The sequence below is a fragment of the Ictidomys tridecemlineatus genome, unplaced genomic scaffold, assembly GCF_052094955.1.
Source record: "Ictidomys tridecemlineatus isolate mIctTri1 unplaced genomic scaffold, mIctTri1.hap1 Scaffold_35, whole genome shotgun sequence".
In the NCBI taxonomy this organism is placed as follows: domain Eukaryota; kingdom Metazoa; phylum Chordata; class Mammalia; order Rodentia; family Sciuridae; genus Ictidomys; species Ictidomys tridecemlineatus.
Window position 1 is genome coordinate 1,115,897 of NW_027522416.1, and position 21,906 is coordinate 1,137,802.

The following is a 21,906-nucleotide window of genomic DNA, read 5'->3' on the forward strand; positions in this document are numbered from 1 at the left end:
TGTTTAGCACTCTATTTCTAATTTTGGAAATAAATTATATTTTTTTCATACAGTGTTTTAAATAGACATTTTGCTTCCAATCTTTGCTATTACTTTTTAAAATTTTTATTCTTTGCTTTTATTAGTGCATTGTAGTTGTGCATAATAGTTGGGTTCATTTTGATATGATCATACATGCATGAAATTGACTTTACTCCATTTCTGTCCCCTATGCTTGCTTCTCCTTTCTCTCCCCTTCTCCCTCCCCTTCCTCTATTCTACTGATCTACCTTCCACTCACTTATTTATTTTTAATGAGGCTTCATAGATATACATATAGCTGGAATTCATTGTGGTGTATTTCTGCATGCACATAGAGTTATTTTGTAAAGTACACAGAAGAAAGGATATTATAAAGATAAAAGTATAAATTGATACAATCAAATCATTTGCTATCATTTAGACAGAATATTTCAGAGAAGCAAAATAGAGGAAAATGTTTGGCTTACTTTATAAGTCTAGTATAACTTGATATTAAAAAGAAATAAGGACAATGTAAGAAAATTATAGAATAACTTTGTTTTGTCTACATAAATGTAACTATATTGAATAAGTTAAGCAAACATAATCTAGCAGTGTATGTGAATGAGTGTGTAATGTATTATCAACAAATGAGCTATCATTATGCATTTATTAAAATAGCTAAAAGTAAAATGACTGATAATATCAAGTACCTGTGAGAGTGTAGAGCAACTAGAATATGTATATGTTATTAATGGAATACAAATTGATAGACATTTAAGAAATCAGTTTGGTTATTTGCAATTTTGTTGATAATTTGATATAAGTGGAGAAATGAAGTATGTATTTATTTAAAAAAAAACTTGGGTGGCAAAGTTTATTGCAGCTTTATTTATAATGGCTAAAATCTCGAAACAACTCAAATGCCAAAAAACTGTTGACTAGATAAACTATGGAATACATGCATTGGAATGCTGTTTAGCAGTAACACAAGTAATTACTAATTCATGCAGTTTCATGGACGAACTGCACATTCATCATGCTAAGTAAAATAAGACTGATTCAAAAGGCTACAAATTGTATTATTCCATTCATGTTATGTCCTGGAAGAGTTACAACTATAAGAAAACAGTTTAGCCAAAGGACTAAATGTGAAGGAAGTAGATTGACTACAAAAGACCATGTGGTAATTTGTGGGGTGATATGAATATTCATTCTCTGTTTTCTCTCATATGCGGAAGCTAACCCACAATAAAAGTAGAGGGATAAAAAAGAATAGAATTCAGTTGAGTAGACAAAGGGGAATGAGAGAAGGGAGGGGAGATGGGAAAAGGAAAGAGTGGAATGAATCTGACATAACATTCCCATGTACATAAGTGAAAAATACCATGGTGAATCTCACTATGTATACATCCACAAGAAATTAATTTAAAAAAAAATCACTATGGGTAAGTGGCAGAAAGATCAGAAGAGGGAAGGGAACAGGGGTGGGAGGAGGGATGGGGAAGGAGAGACACTGGGGACTGAATTAGAACAAGATATATTCCATGCTTTCATAATTATGCCAAAATGGATTCATGTATAACTAAAAAGATAAATTTTAAAGTTTCATTCTCTTAATTTTGACAATTCTTGTATGGCTGTGTGCATGTCTTAAAAATTATAGAACTGAACTCAGAAAAAAAATAATTCTATCATATTTGAATTATAACCAATAAACCTGACTTTGTCGGTAGGTTTTATACACACTAATGGGAGTTTTATTCCTACATGCTTGATATCAATAATGTTATTTTAGATGAAATGCTTTCCAAAATCCAGTCTTGAACTCTTGCTAAAGCATAAAGTTTTGTTTAATTTTATTGTCTTGGATAAATCCCAATAACTTGCGGAACTTTTACATAAATTCTAATTTGTAAAAATATGTTTGGATTTTTATTTGTGCACAATTATCTCAACAGTAGCTCATAAAATTTTTGCTCATTCTTAAAAAATAATTTTAAAAATGCAGAAAATAAAGTTCACAGATATTGTCATTCACTGAAGTCTATAGGGCTTAAACATGGCAGAACTGTAACACCTATACTGATTTTTTAAATACAACCCCAGTGTTTTCTAATTAATTTTAAAATAATTTGTTTTAATTATTTCATTTAACATATTTGTATTGAAAGTGTTATGTTTGCAAGGTTGCAGTGGATACCTCTTTTCTGGGCCAGCCTAACACTTTTTTATTTTTAAATAATACATTCTCCATTTCCCTTGCCCTAATATCACACTCCATCTAGGAATTTAGGTGGGGGTAATACATGTATATCTTATCAGGGTGCCACATACTCTGTTTATAGTAAATGGATTAGGGATAATTAAATGGCACCATTATTAATATTCAATCCTAGAAATTTTACTGGATTAATTTGATAAGAGGAGCAATCTCTCTGTCAGGCCTGCAGAGCTATAGAATATAAACTCAGTGTTGCCAGAGGCTGAGGTGTGGTGAAACTTTCCTAGGGTAGAGAACCAGCACAGAAGACAACAGAGCTGCGATGAACTTCTGTTGGCATCATTCATTCAATATTCCCTGAAGCCATAGAGATCCCTGGAATTAACACTTATGTGAAATAATGAACTTCCTTTTCTTTTTGGAATGGGCTTGAATATGAAATCATCTCCTGATTTACTGAGTCACAAAATGAGACATTAGCTCACATGTAATTTATGCCCTCAAGAACTCAGGGACTTGGAAAAATAATACACATAAATTTATTATAGTAATAACGTTGCTATGTTACTTTAATTGATTACCTCACTTAACTGATTATCTCACATTCCAGAACATTAGTAAGAATAAATTGAGTTAAGTAAATAGGAACCATTTTCTCATGCAAGCCAAAAAGTTAGTAGTATTTTAAATTTAAATAGAGGGAAATTTTAAAGACGATAGTCATCCAGTAAAGAGATATAATACAAATAAACTAAATTCAGATTTCATCTTTTACTGTTGGCAGCTTTTTGGACATATTTTATTTCAAAGACCTAGATTTCTTAATATAAATGTTGAAGGTCAGATGAAGACTAGGTCATTCCAAACATTTAAAGATAAATGCTTTTTCCATTTGTTGGAAAAAAATCACAAGGCAATAAACTCCAGATCTACTATTAGGAGAGAAGAATGAGACAAGGACCCTTCCCAACTTACCTAGCCAAAGACCTCTCATTCATTGATCACTGCTTTCTGCCATTTGTTTGTCATATATTGTTAAATAAAAGCTGAAGAAATAAATATCAGAATCTACAACATAAAAAGTATTGTTAAATAACATTTTTAGAAATTCAATAAGTTGGAAATCAATCAAAAATGAAAAAAAACACTTTAACTCAAATGATGATTTATATTAAAACCTTGAATTTAAGAAAAAGTAAATTTTTTAGACATAACTTGTGTGAGATGTATAAAGAAGTTTACTAAATGGTAATAAGGCTAAACCATGAAAACTTAGGTAAGTACTTATCACTCTCTGTAATGCAAGTACAGCATATAAGCTGGTCTGTTTTATTCAGCTTTTTCATCTGTGACCAAAACACCTGATAAGAACAACTTAAAGGAGGAAAAGTTTATTTGGGACTCAGGGTTTCAGAGATCTCAGTCCATTGGTAGCTGACCATTGCTCTGGACCCAAGATGAGGCAGTACATCATGGGGGAAGACGCCCAGCAGAGAAATGCTGCTCAACACAAGGCAAGGTCAGGAAAGAGAGGTAGAGGGGTGGGGGAGGGAGAAGGGGAGAGAAAACTGGAGAGAGGGGAAGCTTGCACTTGGGAAAGATGCATCATTCTAGGGCACACCCCCAGTGACTCACCTCCTCCAGCCACACCCCACTTGCCTTCAGTTATCACCCAGTCAGTCCATTCAAACTAGGATAAACTGATTAGGTTACAGGTCCCCCAATCCAATCATTTCACCTCCAAGCACTCCTGTATTAACACAGGAGCTTTGGGGGGAACACTTTATATATAAACCTTAACACTGCCTAAATGTCAAGTATATCTTCAATGCACATTTTGTTTTAAAGAGATGCATTAAACCTAGAGAACAATTCAGAGAAAATTGACATCTTTATTATATTGAGTTCTATACCCCATAAACATTCTATGCTTCTTCCTTTATATAGGTCCTCTATTTCTTCCAATCTCATTTTGTAATTTGTAGGATGCAAATCCTCTGTTATATTAGACTTTTGCTTAATAATGTTTCCTTTTATGTTTTTTAAGCTATTGTCAATTGTGTCTCAAATTTTATTTCTAGTACATAAAAGTGTAGTTGATTTTTGTAATTTATTTGTAAACCCTGAAATTTTGTTGAACTCACTTAACAGTTTTATGATTTTTAAAAATACAATAGTAATCATGAGAGATTGGGAAGGTTGTAGGGGTAGCATAGATAAAGAAAAGTAGATTTGATCAGTTTTTCTGGTATACAGGTGTTAAAATATGACACTGAACCCCATTAAAGCATACAATTAATGCATAAACATTTTTTAAATGTGATATGTGTGTGTGTACAATGAAAACTACATAGCCTTTAAAAAGAAGAAAATTTTGTCTTTGTGAAAATAGAATCCTTAAGATTTTTCATATAGACAATTATATCATATATGCAAATGAGGATAATTTTATTTTTACTTTTCAATTGATAATGCCTTGCATTTTTTTCCCTACTTTTACTGCAAGGACTAGAACTTCTAGGTGAACAGAGTAGTGAAAACAATACTTGGAGGGAAAGTATACAATCTCTCAGCTTTAGATAGGGTATTAGCTGGGATACTAAGTATAATTGTAGGTATGCTTTAATTAATGAACTAGCCCAATTTGTTTACATGTATGAAGAGTTTTAGTCGTGAATTATTGTTGGATTTTATCAAATTCTCCTTCTGTTTTACTTTATGTAATCACTTGATATTCATATTTAGCTTGCTTATGTGATTAAATTGATTGATTTTAAATGTCAAACTTGCCTTCCATCATAGAAAAGATTCCACTTCCCCCCTGGAGGTGGGAGAGTCCTCTACCCTGTGTGAGGTAGTGGTTTGGGGAGCTCCTCCCCGACACCCAGGTTAGAGGGGCCTCTCCCCTTTAGTGGGGCGTGGGCTCTACCCTGGGTGTGGTATTGGTACAGGGAACTCCCACTTCACAATCAGGTTAGGGGGGCCTCCCCCGGAGGAGGGAGTGCCCTCTACCCTGGGTGCATTAGTGGTGTGGGAAGCTTCCCCTGGACACCCAGGTTAGAGGGGCTCTCTACTGGCAGGAAGACTACCCTCTACACTGGTTGTGGTAGTGATGTTGGGAGCTCCTCCCCACCCCGAGACCCAGGTTAGAGGGGTCATCTCCCTGGAGGGGGGAGTGGTGTGTACCTTGGGTGTCTTAGTGGTGTGGGGAGCTCTCTCTGGACACCCAGGTTAGAGGGGCCTACCCCTGGAGCGGGGAGTGGCCTCAACCCTGGGTGCAGTAGTGGTTGGGGGAATTCATCCTGACACTCAGGTTATAGGGGCCTCTACCCTTGGTGCAGTAGTGGTGTGGGGAGCTCCCCCACAACACCAAGGTTAGAAGGGCCTCCCACCTGGAGGGGAGAGTGGCCTCTATCCTGGGTGTAGTAGTTCTGTGGGAAGCTCCCCCCTGACATCCAGGTTCAAGGGGCCTCCCCTCTGGAGGTTGGAGTGGCCTCTAACCTAGGTGTGGTAGTGGTGTGGGGAGCTCCCCCTGGACAGCCAAGTTAAAGGGGCCTCCCCCCTGGAGGGGGGAGAGGTCTCTATCATGGGTGAGGTAGTGGTGTGGGGAGCTTCCACTCCACATCTAGGTTAGAGGGTCCTCTCTCCTTGTGGGGGAGTGGCCAAAAGCATGAATGCTTTAGGGGTTTGGGGATCTCCCCACCAACACCCATGTTAGAGGGGCCTCAACCCTGGAGAGGAGAGTGTCCTCTACCCTGGGTGCAGTATTGGTGTGGGGAACTCCCCCCTGACACCCAGTTTAGAGGGGCCTCACCCCTGGAGGGGGAAGTGGCCTCTACCCTGGTTGTGATAGTGGTGTGGGCAGCTCCCTGGACACCAAGGTTAGATGAGCTTCCCCCCAGGAGGGGGGACTACCCCTCTGTCCTGGGTGAGGTGGGGAGCTCCCCACCAGTGCCCAGATTAGAGGGGCCTACCCCTGTAGCGGGTAGTGGCCTCTACCCTGGGAGCAGTAGCAGTATGTGAAGCTCCCGCTGAGACACAGGTTAGAGGGGCCTCCCTCCTGGAGCGGGGAGTGTTCTCTACCCTGGGTGCAGTAGTGTTGTGGGGAGCTCCCCTACAGCACCAAAGTTAGAGGGGCCTGCGCTGTGGAAGGGGAGTGGCCTCTACCCTGGGTGCAGTAGTCGTTAGAGGGGTGGCCCCCCCTGGAGGGGGGAATGTCCTCTATCCTGGGTGCAGTAGTGGAATGGGGAGCTCCCCTCCCTGGAGGGGGGAGTGGCCTCTATCCTGTGTGCACTAGTTTTGTAGGGAGCTCTCCTCCATACACCCAGGTTAGAGGGGCCTCCCCCTAATTGGGGAGTGGCCTCTAACCTCTGTGTCATAGTGGGATGGGGAGCTCCCAGCCACACCCAGGTTAGAGAGGCCTCCCCTGGAGGAAGGAGTAGTCTCTACCATGGGTGCAGTATTAGTGTGGGTAATTCCCCCCCCACACACACTAGTTAGAGGGGCCTCCCCACTAGACTGGCGAGTGGCCTCTACACTTGGTGCAGTATTGGTGTGTGGAGATTCCCCCAACACCAAGGTTAGAGAGACCTACCCCCTCGAGGGGGAGGGGGGGGAGTGTCCTCAACCCTGGGTGGGATAGTGGTGTGGGAATCTCCCCACCACACCCAGGTTAGAGGGGCCTCCCCGCCCCCCGGAGGAAAGAGTAGTCTCTACCATGGGTGAGCTATTGGTGTGGGGAACTCCCCATCCACACACGGGTTAGAGGGGCCTCCCCACTAGATGGGGTAGTGGCCTCTACCCGGGGTGCCATAGTAGGGTAGGGAGCTCTCCCCTGACACCCAGGGAGTGGCCTCTAGCCTGGGTGCAGTACTTGTGTGGGGAGCTCCCTCAGGACACCCAGGTTACAGGGGCCTCTGTACTGGCAAGGGACTACCCTCTACCTTCCTTGTGGTAGTGATGTGGGGAGCTCCCCCCAATACACCCATGTCAGAGAGGACCTGCCCCTGGCGGGGGGATGGTGTGGGGAGCTCCTCCCGACACCCAGGATAGATGAGCCTCCCCCAAGGAGGGGGGACTGCCCCTCTGCCCTGGGTGCTGTGGGGAGCTCCCCCTGACACCCAGGTTGGAGGTGCCTCCCACTTCGAGGGGGGAGTGCCTCTCTACCCTGGGTACAGTGGTGGTGTGGGGATCTCCCCCCAACACCCAGGTTTGATGGGTCTTCCCCCTCGAGGGGGAAGCAGAGCAGAGGGGCACTCCCGCCTCCAGCGGGGAGAAGCCTCCAACCAAGGTGTCCAGAGGAGCTCCAAAAGGCACCCAAGGCAGAAGGGCACTCCCCCCTCCAGGGGGGATGCCCCTCCAACCTGGGTATAGGATGGAGCTCCCCAATGCACCCAGGGTAGAGGGGCACTCCACCCTACAGTGGTGAGGCCCCTCAAACCTGGGTGTTGGGTAGAGCTCCCCACCAGACCCAGGGCAGAGGGACACTCCCCCATCCAGAGGGGAGGCCCTTTCGAACCTGGGTGTCTGGTAGAGCTCACCACAGCATCCAAGGCAGAGGGGCACTCGCCCCTAGGCCCCTCGTACCTGGGTGGCATGGGGAGTTTCCCACCACACCCATGGTGGAGGGGCACTCTCCCCTCGAGTGGGGAGACCCCTTTAACCTTAACCCGGTGTCCGGGGAAGCTCCCCACACCACCACTGTACCCAGGTAAGCAGCACTCTCCCTCCAGAGGGATGCCCCTCGAACCTGGGTGTGTGTGTGTGGGGAGCTCCCTGCACCACCACAGCACCCAGGGAAGAGGGGCACTTCCCCCTCTAGGGGGGAGGCCCCTCTCACCTGGGTGTCAAGGGGGAGCTCCCCACACCGCCATCTCACGCAGGGTAGAGGGCACTCCCTGCTGTATGAGGGAGGCCCCTCTAACCTGGATGTTGGGGGGAGCTCCCCACCTCACTTCCTCACCCAGGGTAGAGTCCACTCCCCCCTCTAGGGGGGAAGATCCTCTAACCTGGGTGTCAGGGTGGAGCTTGAGGGGTGAGGCCCCTCTATCCTGGGTGTCTGGGGGTAGCTCCCCACACCACCATCTCACCCAGGGTAGAGGGGCACTCCCCCCTCCAGGGGGAGGCCGCTCTCACCTGAGCATGGCGGGGGGCTCTCCATACCGCCAGTACACCCAGAATCGAGGGGGACTCCCCCCTCCAGAGAGAGGCCCCTCTCACCTGGTTGTCAGGGGGGAGCTCCCCACACCGACGCCACACCCAGGGTGTGGGGAAGAGCTCCCCACAGAACTACTGCACCCAGGGTAGAGGGCACTCCCTGGTGGAGGGGGTAGGCCTCTCAAACCTGGGTGTGTGTGGGAGGCGCTCCCCACACCACCACCACACCCAGCGTAGAAGGGCACTCCCCCTTCGAGGGGGCAGGCCCCTCTAACCTGGGTGTGGAGGGGTGGAGCTCCCCACACCTCCACTGCACCCAGGGTAGAAGGGCAATCCCCCCTCCAGGGAGGAGGCCCCTCTATCCTGGGTGATGGGGGGAGCTTCCCACACTGCCACACCGCCACTGCACCCCTGGTTTAGGGGCACTCCCCCCTTCAGGGTGGAAACCCCTCTCACCTGAATATGTGGGGGGTGGAGCTCCCCACACCGCCACCACACCCAGGGAAGAGGAACTTTCCCCCCCTCTAGGGGGAGGCCCCTCTAACTGGGGTTTGAGGGGAGGAGCTCCCCACACCGCCACAGCACCCAGGTTAAAGGAGCACTCCCCCAACTAGGGGAGAGGCCTCTCTACCCTGGGTGTTGGAGGAGCTCCCCACAGCACTCAGGGTAGGGGGCACTCCCCCCTCTAAGTGGCAGGCCCCTCTACCCTGGGTGTCTGGGGGGGACAACTCACTGCACCCAGGGTAGGAGGGTACTCCCCTCTCTAGGGCTCAGGCCCCTCTACCCTGGGTGTCAGGGAGGACCTCCCCACTGCGATCCGGGTACAGGAGCACTCCCCCCCACTATGAGTCCAGGCACCTCTACCCTGAGTGTTTGGGGGATCTCCCCTCTGCATCCAGTGTAGGGGGCCTCTTCTCCCTCTAGGGTGGGTCCCCTCTACCCTGGGTGTGTGTGGGGAGTTCCCCACCGCACTACTGCACCCAGGGTAGAGGGCACTCCCCCATCTAGCGGGGTGGCCCCTCTAACCTGGGTGTGGTGGGGTAGAGCTCCCCACACCGCCACCGCACCAGTGTAGAGGAACACTACCCCCTCCAGGGAAAGGTCCCTCTAACCTAGGGGTAAGGGGGAGCTCCCCACACTGCCACCACATCCAGGGTAGAGGGGCACTCCCCCCTCCAGGGGGAGGCCTCTCTCACCTGGTTGTAGGTGGGGAGCTACCAACACTGCCACCACACCCAGGGTCGAGGGGCACTTCCCCCTCGCAGGGGGAGGCCCTTCTCACCTGGGTTTTGGTGGTAGCTTCCCACACCACCAGCTTACCCAGGGTAGAGGGGCACTCCCCGCTCGAGTGGGGAGGCCCCTCTCCCCTGGGTGTCTGGGGAGTTCCCCACATGGCCAAAGCACCCAGGGTAGAGGGGCACTCCCCCCTCTAGTGGGCAGGCCTCTCAAACCTGTGTGTTGCGGGGAAGCTCCCCACACAGCCACAGCACCCAGGGTATCATAAGCATAAGCAAGAAGAATTTTTAGTTCCAAATGCCATTAGAGAAACACAGATTCTGTCAAAAAATCCTTACTTTGCTAAATATTTTTTAACTTAGCAAAGGACTTTAGAGATTAAGTAGAATGAATCCAAGCATAAGTGCCATTTACATCCAAAGTGTGATTTTCATGTACAAGCTGACTTCAGATGAAACCTCTCAAAATCATATTCATCTTCCAAAGGAGATGAGAGAGCTGTTCATATTTTCCAAAATCTCAATCTCTGGGTTCAAACTATTATGTTTATATTACTGGAAGATTTCTTTTTTATAAAGGATTGCAGTGTTTCAGCCAATGGTTAGGAAATAAATTGTTCACTGTTTGGAAAACAATTGACTTTCTCAGGTAGCTAGAGGGTTTGGCATGCTTTGGGACTTTGCAGAAAGCATAGAACTACATTAACATAACCCAATTTCAAACAGACATGCTTGGAACATTGGAGAGCTGAAGGGGCCTCTGAGAGTATTTAGTCAAGAGGCATGATTTTAAAGATAGGAAAACCAAGGTCTAAAAATAAAAGAAAGATATGCAGATTTATGCTGTAAGTTGAGTTGATCTCATTCTTCTGAGTTTCAGTTCTTCAGGCATTGCATTCCATTAATATATCATTTTCCATTCTTTATCAGTTAGTTTTTTAGGGCATACAGTGTGCCAAGCCTACTGGAGATACAAAGAGAGATATATAAGAGAACCTTTGAACTCAAGGAGTTTAATAACATGGTGAAGAAAAAACAATAACTGCAAACCCAACAGAACATTTAAAAAGTTGCTATATTTAATCAAATGGGATTATATCTGACAATGGTTGACATCTGCAATGTGTAAGGAATTACAAAAACTCGATGCCAAAAAAGAAAAATTTTAAGTGAGCAATAAACATAAATAGACATTTCTCAAAAGAAGATATAAAAAAGGCCATGTATATATTAAAAAAAAACACCTAATCATCAGGGAACTACAAATAAAAACCACAATAAGATATTACCTTACTCTGGTAAAAATGGCTTTCATCAAAAACACTAAAGATAGCAAGTAGTGATGAGAACTGGTGGAGAAAAGGGAACTCTTGTACATTGTTGGTGAGAATGTAAATTAGTACAAACCTTATCAAAGACAGCTTAGGGTGTCTCAAAAAATTGTAAGTAGATCTACAATCCCACCACTGGGTACTTATATCAAATGAAATGAAATCTGTATGTTAAAGAGACACCTGTGCTCCCATGATTATTACAGCACTGTTTGCAATAGCCAAGAAATGGAAAAAATCTAAACATCATCTGATGAATAGATAAAGAAAAGGTGGTGTATATATACAGTGGAATAGTATTCATAAAAAGAATGAAACCCTTTTATTTGAAGCAATACAAGTGGAACTGAAGATGATCATGTTAAGAGAAATAAGCCATGCACAGAAAGCCAAGTACCACACAATCTCACTCATATGCAGACTTTTAAAAAGTTGATCTCATAGAAGTTGAGAGTAGAATGGTGGTTGTAAGAGGCTGGGGAAAGCAGAAGTTTGGGAAAGGTTGATCAATGGGTACCAAGTTGAAGTTACTTAAGGGTAAGAAATTCTAGTATGCTGTTTTTGCACAGTAGTGCAACTATAGATAACAAAAATGTACTGTATATTTCAAAAACTAGAAGAAAGACTTGATTTTTTTACCATAAAGAAATGATAAATGAGGTGATAATATATTTAACCTGATTTGAACATTATGCAATGTTTACATGAATTGAAAGGAGATGAAGTGTAGATAGCAGTAAGATGACAAGTTTATGTATATTGTGTGATGGGTTTGAGCTTGAACTATAGATTGTAAAAAATATTCTGAAAAGTTTAAGTTGAGAGAGTGATATGATATTATTTTCAATTTAGAATTACAAGTATATAAATGTGGAGATTTTACTGTAGTATAAAAAGACCAGCAGCAAAGAGAACAAATTGGAGGAAACTGCAGAAAGGAAGCAAGAAAGACAGATGTTATAAATAAAGAGTAGCAATGAGGATTCAGACAAGAGAAATGGAGGTATACATTTCATAGGTGTTCATAATTGATTAGATACAGAGAGTAAGGAAAGGAAAGCTGGGGATAACTCTAAGATTTCTGTGTCAAACTTCTGTTGGATTAACATTTATCCCAATGGGAAATCCAAAAAGATAAGCATGATTGGGAAGGGAATTTAGGGCATGCTGATTTCAAGATGCTACAGTGCATTTCACATACAGTGGATATATATGTCAAAAATCCAGGAATTTTCTCTGGGATAGATCTACTTAAGTACATCTAGTTGCTACTTAAGGATATTATTTCCAATAATATTTTGACCAAATTGGTAAGTATGATCCCAGATTCATTATTGTGTAATTCTCCTGGACCTCTCCAGTCTAATTTAATTCTTCTCTTCCTTCTTCTTCTATTTTCCTCATTTAAGAAAACACATTAGGTTGGGTCTAGAGTTATAAATTTGGATTTTGAGTAACTTTTCATTTATATTCCAGTCTCATAATTTTGGTCAAGTTGTACATTGTGAAAATTGTATTCTCATATCAATAAGATATCAGTGATCTACAACTCATTTTAGATACAACTGTAAAATGAAGTAATAAATATGAAAAAAGTTTGGAACAAAATGTAGATTGAAAGGGAGTGTATTATTGTGATGGTGGTGATGCAAAATCACACTCCAGTAATATACCATGGCCCGAGACTATAAAAATAAGTGCATGCACTTGCACAATATATGCATAAACACACTCTGCTCATTTTGGCACCCACTGTCTTTATTGGATCTTTAATATATTCTATTTGGATTATTACATTCTCTTTTCCTTTTTCTATTTATTATTCTCTCCTAATGACCTATGTGCTACATTAACTCAATACTGTTTTTCTTTAAACATTTTCATGTCATGGCTTACTAGCTTCCTAGGTCTTGTGCAAATCACTTCAACCAGTTCACTCTTCTATCAAATGTAGTTACTACCGCTTAACAACACATGGAAGTTGTAAGAACAGAAAAAGATAATGCATAGGAAAGACCTTACAAATTAAGTTATTATATAAACATATATTTTCTTAACTTTATTTTTATTGTTGTTAAACCGGTTATCATGTCATCCTTCTCAAAGATATTTAAAAAAAAAAAAAAAAAAAACTTCTTTTAGGGGCTGTAGCTGTGGATCATGAGTAGAAAGCTTGCCTTGCATGTGTGAGGCACTGGGTTCAATCCTCAGAACCACATAAAAATAAATAAAGAATATAAAGATATTGTGTTCACATGCATATATATATATATGCATAAATAAAGAATATAAAGATATTGTGTTCACATGCATATATATATATATATATATTCTTGTTTTCATGTCAAGACTCGATTTATCTTCTTAGATTTCAAAGACTAGATTCTCCCTATTGCAGAATACATTCCCAACATTATGTTCATAATCCTCTTTGACTCAGCTCATATGCTCATCATCCTCTGATCATTGACCCTGTTAAGACCATATGTTATTGCTAGGACAATTTTCATCTTAAAAACATACTCCTACCTGATACTCTGTTATTTTCCCTATTTCCTTTCACTTATAGCTCCACTCCCCCAAAATTCCTATTAGCTCTCTAAACTTCCCCATCCTATATTCTTTCCACAGCATTTGACAGAATTGCTCCCAGCATTGTGATAAATAATCTTTATTTGTAATTTAGATCACCATCTTCTCTTGGTTCTTTTCACAGATTAATCACAGTTTACTCTCCATGTCTTTTGCTAGGTCCTCCTGATTTTCTTGATGTCCGAATGAGGAAGTTTCTGAACTACGTCATTGAACACATTCCCTGTCTCCAGTGCTTCCTAAGTGAGCTCATTCTGTACTATGACATTAATTACCACTTATACACTGCTAATGACTCTTTTTTTGATGTTGTTAATAACTCTAATCTCCACCTCCAGCCCTGAATCGTCCTTTCAATTTCAGACTCACAGTCTTCTGATTTGCTACCTTTAAATGCTGATAATAATCTTAAACATAACATGTCTGAACTATAATTTTATTTTTCTCCTCTAACGTTGTTACTGTCCCAAAGGTCTCTATCTCAGAAATTGGAAACACCATATCTTCACTTAAACAAAATTGCCTCCAGTTTTCTCTGGCTCTTCTTTTCCTTTCACATGTGACATCAAGCCTTTGTTAGTTTTGTGAGCCTGTTGTTACCAGGTATCTCAAAAGATTACTGCCTTAAAATTTATTCTCTAACAGTTCTGGAGTCTAGAAGTCCAAAATTAGTTTAACAGACCAATTAAGGTGCCAGAGGATCTGGAGGAGAATCTGTTCCTTGTCTCTTCGGGTGAGTCCTTGCATTCCTTGACTTCTGACTTAGAATCAACCTCTACTTCGGTGGTGGCATTGCCTTCACTTTTTCTGTTTTCATGTTGAGGCTCCCTGTACCTTTCTTATCACACTCTGATGGCATTTAGGGCCCACACCAATAAAGCAAGATAATCTTTTTTTCCTCAAAATTTTCAACCAGATCTGCAAAAGATCCTTTTTTTCAAATAATATAGCATGTTTCAAGGATTAAGAGCTGATATTTTGGATAAATGTTATTCAGCCTCCTACAGTATCTATAAACACATCCTAAATTATATCCAGCACTTTCTCATGGCTTCTTCAGTGGCTTCTAAATCTGTCATCCCTTTCCTAGATTATAGCAGCACTTCTAGCTTGATCTTCCTGCTAAAGAACTTTTCCTTTTGAGGCTATTTTTTAAGACAGCAATTAGGGCAGTCATTTAAAAGGAATATTATTCAACCATAAAATAGATGAAATCTTGTCATCATGGAAACATGGATGGAACTGGAGGGTCTTTTATTAGATACAATTAGCAAGGCAAAGAAAAATATTGCAAGTTCTCATTCTTTCGCAAAAGATGAAAAGTCGAATCTCATAGAAGAAGAGTGGAGTGATCACTAGAGGCTAAGAAGAAGAGGAGAGAGGGGATCAAGAGAGATTTGATAATGAGTACTACAGCACAACAACATAAGAGGAGCTAGTTTAGTATTCTATAGCACAGAAAAATTTCTGCAGTCTATAACAATTTATTATATATTTCAAAACAACCAGAGGAATCTGAATTTTCCCAATTCACAGAAATTATAAATGTTTAAGTATCTGGAAGTGCTAATTGCCCTGATTTTATTATTACATATCATATGCATGGGTCAACTATGCATACAATATATGTATGTACAAATATTGTGACAATTTAAAAACCTGAGATCATGCCACTGTTCCTGCTCATAGCATTCTAAGGACTTGTCTTCCTCAGAGCCAGATTTACAGGCTCTGCTTCACCTGTTCTCCCACCTTTGCTCCAAATCATCTTTTATTACAACTTCTTTTCTAGGCTACTCAGTGAGACATCTGGTTTCCCTGATGCTTCTTGGACACACCAGATCTGCTATTAGCTCATGCATTTTGTTCTTCTAGGAAGGCCTCAAGTTATTATCAGATTTTCCCCCTCACTTTACTAAAGATTTCTGTTCAAATATATTTTCAAAGTGGCTTTGACGAACCACTCAATTTAAAGAGCAAGCTCTCTCCCTATATTGTTCTTTAATCAATAGTTAGGGTTCTTTTATTTTCTTTTAATTTTGGAACACTTATCACCACATATTTATTTGTTTATGCACTGTCAATCACATGCAATGCAATGTAAGCCTCCTGTCAGTTTTGTTCCTGAACATGAACATCATTTTCTTATTACCAGAGAATAAGCCTTATATATTCAACAGAATGGTATAATGACACTCTTTGTTCTAGTGTTGGTTTACACTCTAAAGACTTTTGATAAAGCCAGAAGTTCTAAGCACCCCTACATCACAGAGATAACCAACTTTACTGGTGTATCTGATTAAGAGAAAGAGAAATTATTGTATAAATAGTAAATCATGGTCAAGAGAATGCCTCCATCATTTAAAAGTAATTGAAATATGTTTATATTATCAAATTCAGGAATAAAACTTAACTATAAATAACGTAAGAGCATTGTGACAATCCTAAACACACAGGTAATGAATTGTTGGAGTCTGTAAACAAGTCAGGATGGTGCCTGGCATTTTGCCAGGGGGAGTGGTTTATGAAGTGGCGCCAGTAATCCATTAAGTGTGGAGATTTCTCATTGGTTGACTGCTATATCTAGTTTATATTAATTAAGATAAGCTGTGTGGAATGTATAAATACCTCTGTTGTCCTACAATACAGGGCTCCCACTCCTGCTGTATCAATCTACACAAGTTATTCATCACCACCCAGTTATTTTGCTGCAGCTGGACTGCAGCAATGAATAATTGCTTGACTAAGCAAGTAGACATAGGAAAGAGGGACAAGAAGAAAAAGGTGAATATTAGTTGGTTAATTGATGTAATGGGAGGGATCATGGGTCTAATTTATTTTGGTAATGTGAGAGTCTAGACCGCGGTATATGCTGATGCAAAACATTTATTAGTTGAATGAACAAATGATAAGTGTGGGATATATCTTCTTGGGCAGATTAGTGATATTATAAGCTAACAGCATTTTAAATAAAAAAAAATACTAACTAAAACCTATGATTACTCAATGGAAGACACTTCTATTGGCCACCCTTTCCTTGAGTCTTCATTCTCAGAATTAAACATCTATGGAATTGATACAAAAATGCATTGGAATAGCAATTTTACATTCCCATGCTGGGTAGAGTTGCAATACTTCATTTTTTTAATATCCCAATGCTGGCATACTACACCCATACAATTTTCAAAACAGGCAAGAGAGAAAAGGCTCTCAGAGTTATATAGATTAGAATACAATTCTGAGCAGAGATTCTTTTCTAGTTGGGTGCCCTTGCCCAAGTCAGTTAACTTATTTGAGCCTCAATTTGATAATAATCATCCTAAGAATGATAAGGTGATAAATAAAAAATATATTCATTATTTTTGGTCACTTTATGTGAAGCACTGTGCTAAGCACTTCATAAATTACATTGCATGAAATTTGCTGAACGTCTGTAAAATGGATATACTAGTAATATTTTAATGTTGACCTCATATTCTGTAATAATTGCAGTCAACTGAATGAAGAGATCTTAGGGAAATCTACAATTGGACTAAAGTTCCCTTTAATTTCTTCTCTGCATAACTCATCCTTCAGCTGAGTTTCCCATCATATACATCACTTATCGAGCCAACGGATCTCGGGTGGATACTCTCCAGTTATGACTCAGTCCTGAATCTCTAACCAATTACTTTCTACCTTCATTCTGTCTTTTTTTTAACTCACCTGGAATACATTTTTCTGTTTTATTTCCACTTTCCAACTTGGTTTGCCTATGATTTCTGTGTCCTCTTGCCCTCCTTGCCACAGCATTCTATTTATTTTAAACCTAAAATTAAAAACTTATTTTTTTTTACAGAAAAGCATGACACAGTCAAGGGAAAAGGTTTCTGTTAGAATTTGTGCATTTCAAAAATATTATTGTGTTTCCTATCACTATTTTTTTCTTCGTAATGATATTTTTAAAAACTAGATTTTAGTTTTTGAAACGGATTTAAATTCACAGAAAAAAATGAGCAGAGATTACAAAGACGGCACACCTTCCCCCTTTATTTCTCATGCTTAGCCTCCCCTATTAGAAATATGCCCCATTAGAATGGTGTAGTTGTTATAATCACTGAATCCATATTAACACACAGTGATCACCTAAAGTTCAAGGTTTACCTTAGCGTTTTCTATTGCTCTGTATGTGCCTTGGGTCCAGGCAAATGTGCATGACCTACACCACCACTGCAGTATCATGTAGAGAAGAATCCCTGCCCTAAAAATCCCTCTGTGCTGGTCTTTTCATATAAAAATCCTTCTGTGCTGGGCTATTCATGTAATGTCATTTAAAAATGATTGCATACTATTCCACTAATGGAACAATTATAATTTACTTTATCTGTCTCATGTTAGAATCTATTTAGAAACTGTTTACAATGTTTGTTCTTACTATTAGTCCTGCTCCATTGTGGCTAAAACTTTGTGTCTGTTGAGAGTTAAAAGCCTTAGGATAAATCACTGAGATGATCGAAACTTGGATACATTACTAAAAATATTGAGATGATTAGATTTTATGTTTACACTTTCTCATATCCTAAGATTATACTAAATGTTTTAAAGAAATCTTTCCCAACTTCTTAGATGAAAAAAGCTTTAAATTATGTAATTTGCGTTTTTTGATTAAGACTGAACATTTTAATATATCTTTATCCATTTATGGTTGTTTTTGTGTGTGTGTGTAATTTCTATTGGTATCACTCAATCCTTTCTTCATTAGAGCATTATTTTTATAAGGACTTGAAGGAGATCTTCAAAAATTAAGGATATTGATCTTTCATGAGTCATAACTTAAAAATAACTTTCCACCTTGTTATCTTTCTTTTTTCCAGTTTTATTTGAAGATTACTTTGGATTTATAGAAGATGGAAAAACAATCTAGAAAACTCCTGTCTACTGTATATCCAGCTTCTCATTGTGTTAACATCTTATATAACCCACAAAATAATGATGAAAACTAAAATATTAAATTTGTTGGAATTCTATTAAATAAATAGCAGTGCTTGAATTTTATTCATTTTCCATAAATGTCTTTTGTTTTGTTTTAATACCAAATCCAGTTCAGGATAACACATGGCACTTAGACCTCATGTCTCCTTGGTCTATTAAAATCTGTGTGGTTCTCAGTCACTTCCTCTCAGAAAGGTGACTTCTGACACCTTTGAAGATCATGCCTTTAACTTTTAAATGTTAGTTTTAGAGATATTTACATCGTATGCATTTTTATGCTAAACACATTAGTAATCTCCTTCATGGTTTCCTGCCTTTGGTACCAGATATGCAACTCTTAAAAAGTATTGTCTTGCCACAGATCACACAAATATTTAATATTATATTATGGTAGGTTTGCTGTTTCATTTATTTATAATGAATTTTAATTTCTCTGGAATTTATTTTGGAATAAGCCATGAAATAGAAATATAAGTTACTCTTTTGTCCCCAGGTGATCAAACATTTGTTCCATTTTTTTGAATAACCTGACTTATAAAATAACTTTCACATCCTTTGTGATTCTTATTATTCTTTTTAATTACCAATCCTATTCTATTTTATTTATAAAACATGTTTTATTTGTAAATGTCTTATATTTATAATATGTTTTATTTATAAAATGTATTTATAGTAACATGTTTTAATATTGCTATTTTATTATTATTATTTTTTTGGTAAATTCAAAGTTTTCTTCCCTTGAGGCACACAACACAGGTGAGAGGAGGACTCACACATTCACCCTAACAAGACACAGACCTGAGCACCACCTCTTGGATGGCAGCATCCATTCACAGCACACACAGCCATAGCCGTGGGCACCAGGAGGGGCCAGCAAGCAGGGCATGGCCCAAGTCTGTGGCGGCTCTGGGTGCCCGTCAGCATAAAGCAATAAATACTAACACAGGACATGCAGAAGGGAAGCCTAGGCTATGATGGAGACAGGGGTGGGGGTTTTCTCATACGTCCAAGCACAGTGGCGACATTTCAAATATTGCAAGGAAAACCACACGTTTCGGTGCATGTGTGAAGTTTGTTTTATACTGCTCTACCATGAAAGTTACTAGCCAACAAACAGAGCTTTCAGTCACTGTTTTATGAACTCATTTTGAAATATGAATCTGTGGCAAAAAGTCAACACACCTGATGAGAATCTCTAACAGAGAAGTAAGGGAGCACAGCAAATCAAAAGAAAAAAAAAGACACAATGAATGGGGAAAAAGATAACTTCAGAAAACCATAAATAATCTCCTGAAAGAGTTGGCAGGGTCAACATCAAAATATTATAAAAATAAAATGTAACATTTAGAAATAAGAAAGTATGAAAAAAGTGTTTTCCTTAACTTTTAAAGATATAATTACTAAAACAAAAATGTTACTTCAAAATGCAAACAATAAATTAAGGATATTATCCAGAAAGTAGGAGAAAAAGACAAAAAAAGTTGAAAGAGAATAAATGATAAAAAATAGATCAATTTAAGAAGCTCAACATCTGATTCATATGATTTCAAATTATAGAAGAAAAAATTGAAAGTAGGAACATACCACAGAAATAATATAAGAAAAAGAAAAATCAGGATTTGTCTCCAGATTAAAAAGTTTACATTACACAGTGCCCTGCAAAATGAATTTTTTCAAGTTCACTCCAAGAAAAATGAAACTTCAGGACATCAGTAATAAAGAGATGACCCTATAAACTTTCAGAGAGAAAACAAACAAAAATATATCTCAAAAGGGAATTCTTTAAAAACAACAGTATGTAAATAAATAACAATAAAGAAACGCCTTCAAAAGAGTGAAAATGACTAAAACTATATTCAATAAGACTACTACTGAGCTGTTAGCTTTATATCAAAGCATTTTCAGGCTGGTGAAGACTCAAAAATATTTCTCATGATTCCCTAGCAAAGTACACCATCAAGAGAGAAAGAAATCATAATACCCAGGAAGCAGGGTATTCAATACATTTTTCCCAGAAAAAAGCAAATAATTTCAAGGTGAGAACAGCAGGGTGTGGTAATCCTGAAGAGAAACCCCTCCAGACAATTTCAAGAGCAATGCCAAGAGAGGGGAGGCACCCCCAGACTCCCCGCAGAGCTGCCACCTGGAAAGCTGTATTAAGAATGTTTAGCCAGTTTCTTGGGAGGGTTGTAAAGATTTGTTCAAAGGATTAAAGAAAATGCAGCAAATAAAACAGGGCAAATATTAACCACATGAAAAAATAAATCAATGTTTTTGTAGCCAAAGGGACATTAATAATATTTAGTTTGGAAAACCTACTCATTCTTTCATTCAATAAACATATTAAAATCCTAGCATACCCCGGGCTCTGTGACAAGGATGAGTGAGATGCAACCCTCATTCTCAGCAGTAGGGTTTTTGACCTTCAACCCTGCCACATATATACCAAGGAGTTACAATCCATAACACCAGCCTACAACCTCACCTTTCATGATATGCACATGCTCCTATCCAACACCCTCCTCCCAGAGGAACAAAGATGAGTCTGGAAACAAGCCCTCAACTATGCTGATTAAGTCCACCAAACTACACCTGCCCATGAGCACTGAGTAGGTCCCTAACCAAAATACCAATTGGGATTATAATTCTCCAGAGGGTCAGACAAGAAGGGACCAATTCATCACCTGCCTACTGACAGGGAACTCATAAAGCAATCAGTTATGATCATCTCTAAGTGGTAATTCAAGATAAAAATGAAATCACTTCCTCCTATTTAAACCACCTGACTGAAGCCTTACTCCAATATACCAACTTAGATCCCAAGTCACCTGATGGTCCAAACTTACTCATGACGTACTTCTCCTATAGCTTCCCTGACATTAAAACCAAACTTAAAAGCTGGAGCAAGATCCCCTCACCCCACAGGCTCAAGTACTTGAGGAAGCCTTCAATGGCAGAGATGGAAAGTCCCACAAAGTTGAATATCAAATGCTAACCAAAGCATTTCTGCAATCTCCTGCTGCTGATACTGCCCCTTCAACCCACAGAAAACACTCCAGAACATTCTATAGGTATGGTCAGCTGGGCAACTGGGCAAAATTTTGCTCTAATTCTCGATAACTTCCCACTCCCTGTCCTAAATATCCCAGGTGGACCATTGTTGATTGCCCTCTTGCCCAGAGAGATAGGAGGTCACACAGACCCACCTCACCACAGGCAGACTTTCTGAGACTGGCTACAGACAACTAACAGGGTCCAGGATCCCAGCACCCAAAGACTACCATCACAGGCACCCAGGGTAACCATTGTGGTAGCAGGTATGCTCATCTCTTTCCTCTTGGACACCTGGGCTATATTCTCAGTACTTGTCCAATTTGTGGGACCCACTTCTACCTCC

At 40.3% G+C, this 21,906-nt stretch overlaps 1 protein-coding gene across 7 annotated transcripts in view; it reads left to right on the forward strand.

Moving 5' to 3' along the window:
* The window catches only part of LOC144373302 (uncharacterized), a 50,268-nt gene extending 31,696 nt beyond the window's left edge, over positions 1-18,572 (forward strand). For 2 of the 7 annotated variants that reach the window (XR_013433025.1, XR_013433027.1), the window contains 2 exons: positions 13,698-13,781; positions 14,184-15,847. The gene's annotated coding sequence lies outside the window, so the exon portion shown is untranslated. Of the gene's footprint in view, positions 1-13,697; positions 16,323-18,391 lie in introns of those variants that run through there. The other 5 variants (XR_013433029.1, XR_013433030.1, XR_013433024.1 and 2 more) reach the window with 4 other exon arrangements.
* Positions 18,573-21,906: the final 3,334 nt, after the last annotated feature.